Source organism: Podarcis liolepis, assembly GCF_965112155.1.
Source record: "Podarcis liolepis genome assembly, chromosome: 4".
Classification (NCBI taxonomy): domain Eukaryota; kingdom Metazoa; phylum Chordata; class Lepidosauria; order Squamata; family Lacertidae; genus Podarcis; species Podarcis liolepis.
Window position 1 is genome coordinate 9,378,141 of NC_139558.1, and position 14,745 is coordinate 9,392,885.

General features: G+C 43.3%; 2 long non-coding RNA genes across 2 annotated transcripts; one reads left to right on the forward strand and one right to left on the reverse strand.

Moving 5' to 3' along the window:
• Nucleotides 1–9,530: 9,530 nt before the first annotated feature.
• LOC310705513 lies at nucleotides 9,531–12,357 on the reverse strand. The gene is made up of 2 exons (XR_014525358.1): nucleotides 12,260–12,357; nucleotides 9,531–12,088 (listed from the first exon to the last, which is right to left on the reverse strand). It is a non-coding gene; the product is annotated as an uncharacterized lncRNA (long non-coding RNA).
• Nucleotides 11,963–12,721, forward strand: LOC310705512. Its single transcript, XR_014525357.1, has 3 exons — nucleotides 11,963–12,094; nucleotides 12,266–12,571; nucleotides 12,609–12,721. It is a non-coding gene; the product is annotated as an uncharacterized lncRNA (long non-coding RNA).
• The last annotated feature ends 2,024 nt before the right edge of the window (nucleotides 12,722–14,745 follow it).

Sequence of the window (14,745 nt, forward strand, 5' to 3'; positions counted from 1 at the left end):
ATTTATGAAGAGACGTTATGTAGAAACCATGGTCCTTTTGTATTCCTGCCTTTCCTTACTTTTATGTTACACTGAAAATCCGCTAACTCAGATTAGCAGATGTTCAGTATTGCATCTGCTAACGTGACAATGATGATAACTAGGTTTGTATTTATTTATTTTTTGCGTCTGAAAGAGCTTGACCTATATTATATCTCCTAGACGGATCTGAAAGATGCTCATCTTCGCATCACCACAGAGAGAACACAAAGAAAGAAGGTCCCTGGCGGAGAACTGCTTACCAGGTAGAGAACTGTTGTGGCAAGGGATTGGGAAGAAAATTGATTTAAAGCTGAATCTATCAATTTTGCACTTTACAAAGCAGCCATCCTTCGACATCCTTCGGGACGAGGGTGGCGCAGGACGCGGGTGGCGCTGTTGGTAAAACCTCAGTGCCTAGGACTTGCTGATTGTAAGGTTGGCGGTTCGAATCCCCGCGGCAGGGTGAGCTCCCGTCGTTCGGTCCCAGCTCCTGCCAACCTAGCAGTTCGAAAGCACCCCTAAGTGCAAGTAGATAAATAGGGACCGCTTTAAAAGCGGGAGGGTAAACGGCGTTTCCGTGTGTGGCGCTGGTGCTGGCTCACCAGTTGCAGCTTCGTCACGCTGGCCACGTGACCCGGAAGTGTCTTCGGACAGCGCTGGCTCCCGGCCTCTTGAGCGAGATGAGCGTGCAACCCTAGAGTCGGTCACGACTGGCCTTCGGGCAGGGGTATCTTTACCTTTACCTTTACATCCTTCGACATTCACACCTTTATAATATTTGCCATGTAGCTCTACAAATAAAGAATGTTTACAAAAATGCATATATTAGGGGGGAGTATGCATAACAATGAGAATAACACACAAAAATGCACAATACAAGGAGAACTTCTTGCAGAAATGTGTACATTGGTCAAAACTACATACCAAAATGTGTTTATCAAGAGAAAGTCATGCTTGTTGAGAAATTTTCATGAGGATTTTGTAAAATAATATTCATAAATTGTTCCAGAAATGTGGAGAACCAGATTTAAGATTGGAAAGATGAGAAGTCGAAAGAACCAAAATTGACTGATCCTTCCATCCCTAGTTGTGGCTACCATATTTTTCGCTCTATAAGACGCACCAGACCACAAGACGCACCTAGTTTTTGGAGGAGGAAAACAAGAAAAAAATATATTCTGAATCTCAGAAGCCAGAACAGCAAGAGGGATCGCTGCGCAGTGAAAGCAGCAATCCCTCTTGCTGTTCTGGCTTCTGGGATAGCTGTGCAGCCTGCATTCACTCCATAAGACGCACACACATTTCCCTTTACTTTTTAGGAGGGAAAAAGTGAGTCTTATAGAGCAAAAAATACAGTAAGTTTTATAAACTGAGAAGTCCCTGCTTGAATTTTGGGAGAAAAGGGAGGGAAGTCTTATGAAGTCTACAAACCTAACTCATCAAACATCTCAACTTAAGCCACCTTCTACAAATAGTAGCCATTGGGACCAGTGCTTTTTTTCCTGGTGGTACTCAAGGGCACCTTTTTTTTCTAGAAGAAAAGCACTGGATGAGGCCATCCAAAGAAGTAACTCAGGTTGGATCACCTCTACCTTCCTCTTCCCCATAATTCAGGCACTGCTTGACAACAGTGGCATGAAGTCACCAGCTGTATCAATAGGAGAACTGAGATGGGAGAGCAAGCCAGGAGGAAAAAGTCCGTAACAGAAAGAAAAGACAGAGAGAAAAGACAGTTTGAGAGAACACACCCTCAACCAAGAGGTGACACAACCCTGGGGAATAAGGAGGTAGAGCAAGAGGAGAGCAGGGCAGGAGAAAGCATGTTTATTTTTGTAGAAATAAAAGAAGAAGTCAGATTTACATCCTGATGCTGAATGCATGACTGCTGCAAGGTAGTGCATGGATGAGGAGTAGGAATATAGGGCAAAACACCACTTCCTCCTTCATTATCCTTTGAACATGTAAAATTTACATTGTAAGGGTCATCATATTGCTACCGGTCACCCCAATCCCTGCCAAACAGTGCATCGGATTCCAGGAGTTTTGCCCTCACCCAGGGTCCCTGCTCCTTTGAAGGATTGAAGATGGGGCAGAGGCTGTCATAACTTTAAGAAATATGGTTTGGATGGAGGGAGTCCAGATCTTACAGCATCGTCCTCTCAAGAGGGGCTTGTTCCCCACAGCGGTGCAGCACTGGGTCTAAGGCATCTCTCCCAGACTGCCTTCAGCCAACCTGCCCAAGATGGATCTCTTTTTGTTCTTCCCCTTCTTCTTCCCAGCACACCTTGCCGTAGACACTCTTTTCTTATCACCTCTCTCTCACACACCCTATCACCTTGGCAACCTCTGCCTGCCCAAACCCAAGATTCCTCTTAGATGGGCCCTCAACATCTTTTATCAAGTTAGTGCCTCTATCCCAGGTGAGGCCTTGGCTTGGAAAAGAAGCTGAACTGGCCTGCAATCGTCCCTTCAATACTCAAATCAAAACCCTACTATTTATTAATTTGGGGGGGGGGATCTCCTCCCCAAACTTATAACAATATGAACACCCTCAATAGTGAGAGGATAAAACACAAAGTATAACACACCAAGGGCAATGATGGCTGTATCATGTAACCTTCGGCTCTAAGCAGGGGGAAAATCATAACCTTTCTCCCACCTAAATTTTTAAGTTATCTCCCCACTAGTTTCTCTTCTGCGCCTGAGTGATATGTAGAACAAGTGATGTTATGATATATGGAAGGGGCTGATTGAAGAGAGAATCTTGCACTGCCATTAAACTTGCAGAATCGAACCGAGGTATTGCCAGGGACCCTATATTTAATTTTAGTGCCTTGACAAACGACCCTAATGGTCTAATGGCTGGATGCTGCTATTGCTAATGCTGTTCAAATATCTTGGCTTCAAAGTGTATCAATGACTCCTCTTAAGTATCCACTAAAGCCATAAGGTTTCAGATTACAGCCTTTAAACTCAACGGTGATCTCTAATGGGAAAGGATGGTTAAAGCAAGCAAGTGAAGTCAGCAGAAATGGCACAGACCCCGCTACGTTCTCATTGTAAAAGGGTGAGTAAATAAATTAAATTTAGTCCATAAATAACACACCTGAGATGGTAAGCAACAATGCAAATAACAATCCATTTTTTTGTAATTAAATCTAAGCTAAGCCATAATTTGGCCACACTGAGAATTAAAAGAGGGGAAAAACCCCCACATAAATACGGCCATGGGATTTGTATAGAAAATTGCCTCATAGCATTTTTGCAAAAATGAATGCATAACCAATATTGATCTTGATTTGTGCATGTTAAACTGTGGCTCCTTGGGTAAAAATATTCTCAAAGAAGTCAATAATAGGTTGTAATGCCATATGACACTAATGAAATAACACAAATGAAAATTCATTTTGTTTACTTGTCTGCTTCTTAAAAGATTGATACACGTTGTTTGTAAAAAATGAAAAAAGCCAACACACAAATACAAAAACACACACAGACAACCCCTATCCCCCAAACTCGCCAGAACACTGTGCATACAAGGCATATTTGTAAAAGAATTCTGATTGATTTTAAAGTCACTTTAAAAAGAAATAATTGATTGCTGGAATTCTTTTCCCAAAATGCACTTCTCTAGTCAGTTGATAATTGCTGTGAATCTCAGGAAAGGAATGATACTTGATGTTTACACAGCTAGTCCTAGATCGACAAACATACAAAGCATTCTTGTAAAACCTCTACAACCAAAGATTGCCTCAATGTACTTTTCATTGCCATGGACTCAACATTGCATAAAATCTGTTTCCCCGCAATAAATCGATACCTAGCCCATGAATCCTGGCCTTTGGAAATGTGTGTCAAGCATTCACTGACTTCACAAAACCCAACATTGCTCGCAATGGATTTTTTTTCCACCTTAATGCCCTGGGGGTTACAAGAAACAATAGTGCCAGAAGGGCTCGGAAGATGGAAGGAAGCCAAACATTCATTTCCTGACCTCTATGACATGTTTCCCTTGGGAATAGCTCTCCAAAAAAGAGCAGGATATTAGGGCTTTGCATTTAGACTCTACCCCTTGATTTCCTAAAGTGGGAATGGTCAGCTCAACAGATAATACACACTTACGAGTAGGCTCCATTTGATTTATCATTCAGAAGAGATGATACACAGAGTGATTCTGAAAGAAAACATTTGTAAGCAATGGGTTTTGTTGCAGTGCAGCCCTTTTTGAACTTTCTACCTCTATTAAACCATTTTCACATTTGACTTCTCCACCGAGGGATCCCCCAGACATCCTTTGCAGAACCAGGGCACATGGCAGAGGACTGGAAGGCATGTTCACACAGTTCATGCAGGTCTCTGGGCAAAAATGGTGTATCAAAGACAAATGCAGAATTGTGTGAAGCACATACAAATGGACATGTGCAAGGACTGATATTCCCAACACATTTTGATATCTTCATCAATGGAAAATATCCATATGACTCTTCAAGAAGACTGCGACATGAGGCCACATTCAGCAGTAATCTCGGAGGGAGATTTTGAGATTTCAAAGTAATCTTAAAACACAATGAGAACACCAGCTGTTGTAGCTGGTTTGGTCGTGTATGGGGTTCTCAGTCTGACACTCTAACCTGGGGCAGCAAATGTACAGCCCTTCCCATTAGCAAGGATGGACAATAGCAAGGAGCTGTCAAAATGTACGCTGGAGGATGATGTAGAGGTATTTAAATCTGGCACAGCTTTAAAAATCTGATCACCTGAATTAACATTTCACCTGATGGGATTCTTTGTATTTCGCCTTTGCCTTAACATCTCTGTTTGTCTCAGGATTCTGCAAATTCCACTCTGGATCAGTCATGTTCATTAAACTCCCCCCACAGTCTGTTTCATTATTTGGGCTTCTGACATTTTCCCCTTGAAACAAAGGGACAGATTGTCTGCTGCATGGGACACCTGCAGGAAGGTGCAGCGCTTACAAAGACTAGGATTGAAAAGAGTCTCCGGTGTAGGCAACAAGCAATTACTTTTGCTTGCGATAGCCGACTGTCAGATTTAAGCCTGAGACATTCCTCAGGAAGATTAGTCCAAATTATATTTTATTGCAGTGGCCTGCTCTGCTGGCCTAAACTTCATCTAGCTCTTAGTCTAATGGAATTCAATCAAGGGTATTAATACATTGTTTATGACATGTTTGGAGTACTTGCACTATCAGGCGGATTCATGAGAGGGGCTTCAAACGGTATCAGATAACAGGGAGCTGCATGCTGGATGTTGTACAGCAAAGAGGATTTTATCATCTTGTTGAACCAGTGGCAGGGCTTAAATTAAACTGTCTGAACAAAGCTTTTGCATGTCAGCCTGTTGAATGGTGAAATGAAAGAGGGACACACTTCAAAGATCAGAGAGGGGGAGAGCAAGAGAGCGCCCCAGGGCTTTGTAACTTCTCCACTGACTACAGGCCACTGAAGCAAGCGCACACTTGGTTTCAGATGATCCCGTTGTGTGGCAGGGCAGGTTTAATGCACCAACTTCTGCTTCCAGCTGTAGCTTTTCAAAAGAGGCAGTGCCCATTTTCCTAACTGGGCATGCAGGTTGCTTGATTTGCACTGAATTTGTACCAATGCTGGACTTAAAAACCTGTCAGCTGTAAACAACAACAAAACAGCAACAAGAACAACTTATACTCCACCCATCTGACTGGGTTGTGCCAGCCACTCTGGATGGCTTCCAACATAATAAAAGCATAGCAAAACGTCAGACATTAAAAACTTCCCAATACAGGGCTGCCATCAGATGTCTTTGGAAAGTTGTGTGGTTGTTTATCTGTCTGACTCTTGATGAGCGGGTGTTCCACAGGGTGGGCACCATTACCGAGAAGCCCTATGTCTGGTTTCCTGTAACCTTACTTCTCGCAATGTGGGAACCGCCAGAAGGCCATTGGAGCTGGACCTCAGTGTCCAGGCTGAACGATGGAAGTGGAGATGCTCCTTCAGGTATACAGGGCTGAGGTTGTTGAGGACTTTAAAGGTCAGCACCAACACTTTGAATTGTGCTTGGAAACATACTGAGCACCCATGTAGCTCTTTTAGGATCGGTGTTATATGGTCCCAGCAGCCGCTCCCAGTCACCAGTCTGGGTTAGTTGTAGTTTCTGAGTCACTTTCAAAGGTAGCTGACATAGAGCACACTGCAGTAGTCCAAGTGGGAGATAACCAGAGCATGTTCCATGCTGGCAAGACAGGGTACAGGTAGGGCCTCAGCCAGCGTACCTGATGGAGCTGGTAAATACAGTAATTGCCCTGAACACAGAACTTACCTGCGCCTCCATAGACAGCTGTAATTCCAGAATGACCCCAAGGCTGCACACCTGGTCCTTTAGGTTGTACTACTGGAGTGCTCCCCTCTGTTCAGAAGCAAGAAGTTCCAAGGTAAGCCTTTCTGCAAAAATACAGTACTGGAAAGCTGTAATATTTGTTTGTAAAAGTAAAGGTAAAGGGACCCCTGGCCATTAGGTCCAGTCATGACCGACTCTGGGGTTGCGGCGCTCATCTCGCTTTATTGGCCGAGGGAGCCGGCATACAGCTTCTGGGTCATGTGGCCAGCAGGACTAAGCCACTTCTGGCGAACCAGAGCAGCACACGGAAACACCATTTACTTTCCCGCCGGAGCGGTACCTATTTATCTACTTGCACTTTGATGTGCTTTCGAACTGCTAGGTGGGCAGGAGCAGGGACCAAGCAACAGGAGCTCACCCCGTCACGGGGATTTGAACCGCCAACCTTCTGATCAGCAAGTCCTAGGCTCTGTGGTTTAATCCCCAGCGCCACCCGCTTCCCTAATATTTGTTTGTAGTATCTGTTTATTTGCAAATACAAACCTTGGGTAGGAGGATCCTGGGAAAGACATGGACAGTGCTGGTCTGAAAGCAACATCAGTTCTCCAAACTGAATGGCCTTGCAGCTACTGAAAGACTGTAGGATGGGTAACGCATAAGATCCCAGTTTCAATCCCTGGCATGTCCAGCTAGGGATGAACCAAACCTCTGGAGAGCCACATGGGCAGCTTCCTATGTTCTTAAGGCCACTTCTTGCTACCCAGCGCCAGCAACTGTAGACCAGGCATAGGCAAACTCGGCCCTCCAGATGTTTTGGGACTACAGCTCCCATGATCCCTAGCTAACAGGACCAGTGGTCAGGGATGATGGGAATTGTAGTCCCAAAACATCTGGAGGGCCACGTTTGCCTATGGCTGCTGTGGATTGTTTTTCTCTCTGCTCTTGCAAGATTCAAACTGTCCCCTGTCAAATCCCATCCCAGTAAGAACACTGGTCTCAGCCTTCGCCGCTTCCACCAGCAGGAAGAGAAGGCTGCATTCTAGTTCTAGAAACATCAACTGGCCATCTTTGGGTAGAAAAGTAGTGGAGGTGGTGCCAGAAAATTTGGTATTGGGCGCACAAAGGAGACAATGAATATTTCGAAGTGGGCAAATTGTGTGCCATGTGTTAATAACGATCCCTGGGAGACCCCACAATATTTGTTAATGGGAGGAGTCCAGGGGGGCAGGGGCGCAAGTGGAGGGGGCTGAGTTCCTTGTTTAGGGGAGAACTTGCTCCTTCTCCTCCTCTGGCATCACCCATGAAAAAGAGGACGTTCTTCTCTTTATATGACAGCAACTCTTTTGTTCAGTGCATATCTTACTTAGGAACAAGCTAGCACAATTTTCCTAATGTGTGCGCTCTGGCTTGGTCTTGAAATTCCAAACCAGAAACACTTCAGATATATGGTAACTAAAATGTATAAATGAATCGCATCTAAACGAGACAATGGGTGCATTTGGACAATTGTATCTCAGCTTAATAAGACGAACGAGCCTTTTGCCCATGCACACAGTCCCTTTGTTCCTCCCCTTGCAGCCGGCCTTTAAAAGTCAGGAAGTCTCTAGTTAACTGTAGTTCTGTTTTGTCTGAACCAGGAGCCTATGATTATCAACTTCAGAACAAGCCAGAATCATAAACCAACTACAAGCTGTGGTTTAAGATCCTGGCCTCCTCCAAAGTTGGTAGCCATAGTTTGCGTGTTGAGTCCCACAGTTGCCACCCCCCAATAATTCACACTTCACACATCAATTTTTGTTTGGGTTTTTGGCATAATTTTGGCCACAACTTTATTTAAATACAAAATATGTGAGTGGTTGCTTAGGCACTGGTTATGACTATCTGTCCATGCCCTCAGGGACAGAGCTGGCATTCCGGACACCGGCGGAAGCCAGAGGCATTCCGGACACCAGCGGAAGCCTTAGTGGGAAACAAGTATTGGGTGAGCAAATGAAGCTGGGCATCAGTCCCTCACTACTCACCCTCATGTTCCTTTGGGGCTTGCACGGCCCAAGTCCGATGCCAGGGACAAGGACGAAAAGAATGGCAAGCCCCTGGATTCCTTTAACGGAATTCCCTTCGCATCATTTGGAGGGGTAGGCACTTACCCCTCCAAGAACCACCTTAACCAATGCCTAACCGCCAACCTTACAAGTTGTGACGATTTGCTACGCAGTAGGCGAAAACCAATGGCACCAGCCAATCAGCCAATGGCAAAATTCCTACTGTGCCCCCGCACCAAGGCGGACGACACCATGACAGGCAATAGCAAGGTCAAGCGATCAGGAAAACCTCCTATTAAAGGGAGGGAGGGCGGGTGATCCGAAAGCAAAACGGCCAAGAGGAAGTCCAACCCCTGGCTCCCTATATTTATAGACTCTACCCCTCCTCTGAATTTAGCAACATACAGAACTCCCCAGCAACCCAATATTAACCCTTTAACAGGCTTGGATTTTCTCAAATCTGCCTAGTCATGGCAAGGTGGCATGTTTCCCCAACCGCAACCCGTGCTCTCTGGTTAAGGAGAACACGCTTTCTCAGGTTGGACGGAAACTATGGTTAATTTGATACTTTCTGGCTTACTGAGGAGGTACCATCATAGGGCTGCATGTACCATCACATATTGGTTTACTAAGTCAAAATAAAAAAATTCCTTCCAGTAGCACCTTAAAGACCAACTAACTAGCTAAGTTAGTTCTTGGTATGAGCTTTCGTGTGCATGCACACTTCTTCAGATACACGCATGTGTATCTGAAGAAGTATGCATGCACACGAAAGCTCATACCAAGAACTAACTTAGTTGGTCTTTAAGGTGCTACTGGAAGGAATTTTTTTATTTTGACTATGGCAGACCAACACGGCTACCTATCTGTAACTGGTTTACTAAGGTGAGATATGATCATCCAGACCAGGATATTGACTTAGATACCTAAGTTTTTAGACGGTTGAACTTGGGGAAGGAACCCTTCCGTTGGGGGAAAGGCTCATAGGATCTATGTCAGCTCTCGTAAAATTAAATCTGCCGCAGGCTTTTAGTGATGCTGCCTATGTTATCCTGCTCAAGTTTATTTATATGCCCCTTTTATCAAAACTGCTTACAAGAACAGCAAATAAACCACTATCTAGGCACAACAAAATCATCATAAAAACGAGGTTTTATTACAATGAAGTGGTATATAAATCTTGTGAAATAAATGAAATATCAAACGCCATTTCATAAATATAGTACTGGAAGTCCACATTAGCAAGCTTAACAAAAAACATTCATATTAACATTACCCTAAAGATATGAAATACATTCTACTTTCTTCATATGCCTTCCTTGCAGCTGCTGAAATTTTAAAGTTGCTTTTTTATTGTTTTATTGATTGTAATTGTATTTTAATGGTTTATTGTGGTAAGCCACCCAGAGAATACCATTACCGAATAGAATACAAATAATGTCAGTAAGTAAATGAATAAAAATAAAAATAAAATGTAGAGGATAGTAGAAAATATATTTTCTGCAGATCATATGGATAGAGTTTGCTCATTTTGCTTGCTTATTGCCATATCATCCATTCCTGGTTCACTTAACAAAAAACAAATGCAACTTCTTTCCCATTAAATGCTGGACAATATGCCTCCATGAACCACACTTACCTGTGCCCTCAAAATTTGCATTCTCGTCTGCTCATTTTAACAGTCAGGATTTGTGGGAGATTAGCAGTCAAACCTAACAAGTGCATATTCATGCTTGTTAGCATGAGAAGAGGCTAAGACCACAGAGCTGTTATGCTGATTGGCAGATACTCAGACCATAGAATGACAATTGGTAGAGAGGGCTCTGTGTGATGTCATTTCCTCCGCCTCACCTGGATTGGACGCAGCACATAGTACTTCCTGTTCCCCTCTCTCTCTTCCTTTGACCAGTGATGGATGCAGACATAGCTCCACTTGCTCCAGCTTTAAGCATGTGCCTGAAACTGGTTATATTGTAAATATAAGTATTTTGCCTGCATAGGTTGTACTGCTGATGTTGTTGTGAACCAGTGCATGATTATAAAGTAAGTGCATCTTATTTTTGAACTTACTTCTCAGATTGTTGCCTGATTTTTTGTTAAGTGGGATGAGGCGGCGAAGCCGGCCGATTTCATAGCTGGACTTGCTCAAACCAAGGTTTTACAGCCTAATTCCAATGCTTTCAATTTTGCTGCCAAGCATGGGATTTTAAAACTCTGTTTAACCCACACACATGGGGGCCTGGAGGAATAAATTGCAATTACAATATATCCTCTCCTGCCCATAAAAACCCATCCCAGTTCTACAGGATTTTCCAATGAAACCTGCTCCTTAGAGGTTGCTAAAGATTTCTTCCTATGGGGGCATAGCAACCAGACAAAACACATAAGTAGTTTCCCCCACAGCTGGCAAAATTCTGCAACAGCTTGTTGCTGCTGTGCTGGTTGGCACAAAACACGAGCCAGAGACTGGCTAGAACAAGAGAAATCCTAGGGCAAACTTTGCTTGCCAATCCCCACATACATTCGCAAACAAACAGGTACCTTCCCTACCATAGTTTTGCCTTATGTGCAGTAAAACAGCTTGGAGGTTTAAAAAAGACCAAATCCTGATGTGGGAGGCCTCTTTGCTTCAAATGAACGTACAGTGGTACCTCGGGTTACAGACGCTTCAGGTTACAGACTCCACTAACCCAGAAATATTACCTCAGGTTAAGAACTTTGCTTCAGGATGAGAACAGAAATCATGCCCTGGCAGCGCAGCGGCAGCAGGAGGCCCCATTAGCTAAAGTGGTCTTCAGGTTTAGAACAGTTTCAGGTTACGAACGGACCTCCAGAACGAATTAAGTACTTAACCCGAGGCACCACTGTATTTCCAAGTAATATCACAGTGTGGGGTCTTAATACAGGAGATGACCTACGAAGGCTGTTCCTGCATTTTACCACTTCAGACTACAAATGGGAAGATTGATTGAGTGATTCTCCATATTAAAAACAATACAACAAAACTCTCCACACCTGGAAAGCTAAGATGTCAGAGATAAGAGTTCTAGCTCACACCCTGATATGCTAGCTTTATGCAAGAAGGGATATTTTCCATAAGAAACATCCAACCATGTGTTACTCTATATGCAATACACTGAAACAGGGCTACCCTCTCATCTGCTGTTTAGATGGAGACTGCCCAATTCTCTCACGTGACAGACCTCCAAAAATGTCCATATTGCTAAATTCTTCCAGCTGCAAAATTGTAGCCAAGAATGACTGGCTACTTGCAAAACACTTCAGGTCAGTACAAATTCCTGTTTCTACTACTCCTCAACAGACAGATTAAAAACAAAACAAAAACCCTTCACAAATTAATTAAAAGATGAATGTAATAAAAATGGGGTGGGGAGGAGAAAAAATGAGCTGATGTCTCCATTCTCCAAAAATTTTTTAGTGTAGAAGCATTAATTGCAGCTTTGGGCAAATTCTTCTTAAATACCTAAGAGCTTTCAGCATATTATAAAGCTCGCTTCATACTTTAATGCAAACATCTTTCTAATTGCTTTGGTAGAAATCCAGGGGTTATTTTCCTTCCAAGTCTTATAGAAACAAATATTGCTTCCATTTCATTTGTTACACAACCCAGTCTTAATAAACATGTTTTTCATCTTCAGTTAGAAATAAGACATGAGAGATTTGAGCTAAAACTTACCGTATTTTTTGCACCATAACACTCACTTTTTTCCTCCTAAAAAGTAAGGGGAAATGTCTTTGCGTGTTATGGAGGGAATGCCTATGGGTGGCATGCCTACAGATTTTCCTCCTCTAAAAACTACGTGCGTGTTATGGTCGGGTGCGTGTTATAGAGCGAAAAATACGGTAAGTTGACTGTAATCTGTAAGCCTGTAATGGACCTGAATTACTGGCCAGACCAGAGTTAGCCAACTCGGTGTTGTCCAGATACACATCTCCCATCAATCCTCGCCAGAAAATTTCAGAGCCTTTGTTGTAATAGGCTATAGAGATTATTATTCGTGTCTCTTCAATGGACATGGCTGCCCATCAGTAACATGATTTGTAAAAGCAGTGGCAGGCTGTGTGGTGAGGCAGAGCCGCCCTCTAGACACCAGCTTACCTGAATGGAACTGGGCCAGGGTGGTGGTGAAAAGATGGAGCTATGCACTTGTGTTGTCAGGAGCGCCACCAGCCAATCCATTGCTCCCAGAGGTGCGATTCTGCAGCCTTGTCTTTCCAACCAGCTCATCTGCCCCACCACAAGTGCCACTACCATAGCAATGGGTATGTCAGTCTCAGTTCTCAGGTCAACCTCTGCCCAAGAGAGAAAAAGGTTGAACAAACCATATCAATGATCCAACCACGTAAATTACAAATACTTGTTTGTGGTTGCAGCAGTTAGTCTAGGGCAGGCTTCCTCAACCTTGGCCCTCCAGATGTTTTTTGGCCTACAACTCCCATGATCCCTAGCTAGCAGGACCAGTGGTCAGGGATGATGGGAATTGTAGTCTCAAAACATCTGGAGGGCTCTGTTTGAGGATGCCTGGTCTAGGGGGATGGCTGATCTTGTTTATTTCATTTTTTTTCTTTGGTATAATTCTGCCTTAGCAGCCAAAAGATGCTGAATCACAATCAGAAGAGTCTTTACACTGTATTTGCATCAGCCACTAGCCATAGCAATAAAATAAAATAAAATAAAATAAAATAAAATAAAATAAAATAAAGATAGAGATACTGAAGATAGAGGTAAAAACTTAACCATGCAAAATACATTTTGGAGGTTTACATCAATAATCAAATAATAGATCTTATTATTAGCCCCTGCTAATTTTTTTTTTATTTTTTTTTTTGCAGTTTTTGCTGTCACCTCATTATCTTGATCTGTTAAATGAAAGGACACAGCAGGTTGAGCGACCCGGCATGGACAATAATAGAGGGGTAATAACCTCATTCCTCGAATCTTTATAAAAAGTGCAAGCCAGAAGTACATGAGCCACTGACTCAACACTGCCATCTTCACATGGACGTAACTGTTTTCCCAGTGGAATTTTTTGAAATCGACCCTCAAGTACAGCCGAAGGCAGCATATTCAATCTTGTGAAAGTTAAAGCACAACTGTATTTTGGAACTGTTAAATTTTGCAAATAGGGTGCCAAAGTGAAAAAATGAATAGGTGGAAAGTAATCATACCATGGACAAAATGTCTTTATTGTGGCCAAATTATTCTGTCGCTCGATATCATATAGGTGCTGTCTAATTAAATTATTTGCTTTACTTAAGCTTAGTGTTATTTACTGTGGTGGTGATAAACCAGAAAAGCTTTTGGTCAACAATTTTAGTCCAAGCGCTCTCGTGGCAATCTTGTGATACTACGGGTAGTAGACCGGTGGGGTTTAAATTTAGGCAAAGCCAATAATTAAAGGAATAATTAAACTGTATTTTATGTGGCCGTTCTAATGCGAAGTTTTTCAGCACAAAGACATTGAACATCATATATGTTCAGAACTGGAAGCATTGTCTTTGGGTGTGGGAAATGGCTTTCCTTCTAGGTGTCGTAACAGCTGGCTTAAAGATGCTTCTGAAATGATCATTAATTGTCTTGATGGCTGGTGGGTGCCAGTTGCTGGACACACTTCACCTCCTTGGGAAGAGGCTGAAAGAAAGAGGTTGGCAGCTGGAATGCAGCCAGGGAAGATGGATAGCTGGATTCTGCCACTGGCTGGAAAGAAGAGAGAGCTGTGAATGCATGCTGTTGCTTTTAGGGGAACAGATGCCGCTTTAAAGACTAGCACTGCCTGTGTGCTTGCGCAGGTGCTTCTGTAACAGAAGCACCAGAAGACGTCCAGTGCTCTTCCCTCGCAAGGGAACAAACCATGGAAAAGGGTGGAATTTGGAGTTTCCTGCTGCTCAGGAACATGAGGAGGACCAAACATGTAGGATTGTGCTCTAATGTTGATATTGTAGTTGTTTCTGGTTTGTATAGCTGTATACTATTGTTGCTACATCCTTTAGCTTTCGCAACACAACAAACCTGAAGTTTGAAGATGTGCTGCAAAGGTGATGCTGTAGACATGTGCAGAGGCTCACCTGCAAAAGTGGAAGAGGAGACAGGATGAGCCTGTAAGCGCTTTTTTGTGCATTTGTTACAGGAAGAAAGCATCGTTGCGAAAGACGGCCACTGCTCAGATCAAAAGACCAGTGCCACATGCTAATTTGCTTTCAAATGTTATAAGCTCATCTACGGCAGCTTTTTATGTAAACCAGAGCCGGCAAAGACACCCGAAAAGGAGCTATCGTAATCCACCTGGGAGATGACAGAAGCATTACACGGATTAGCGTTTCGGCTGTG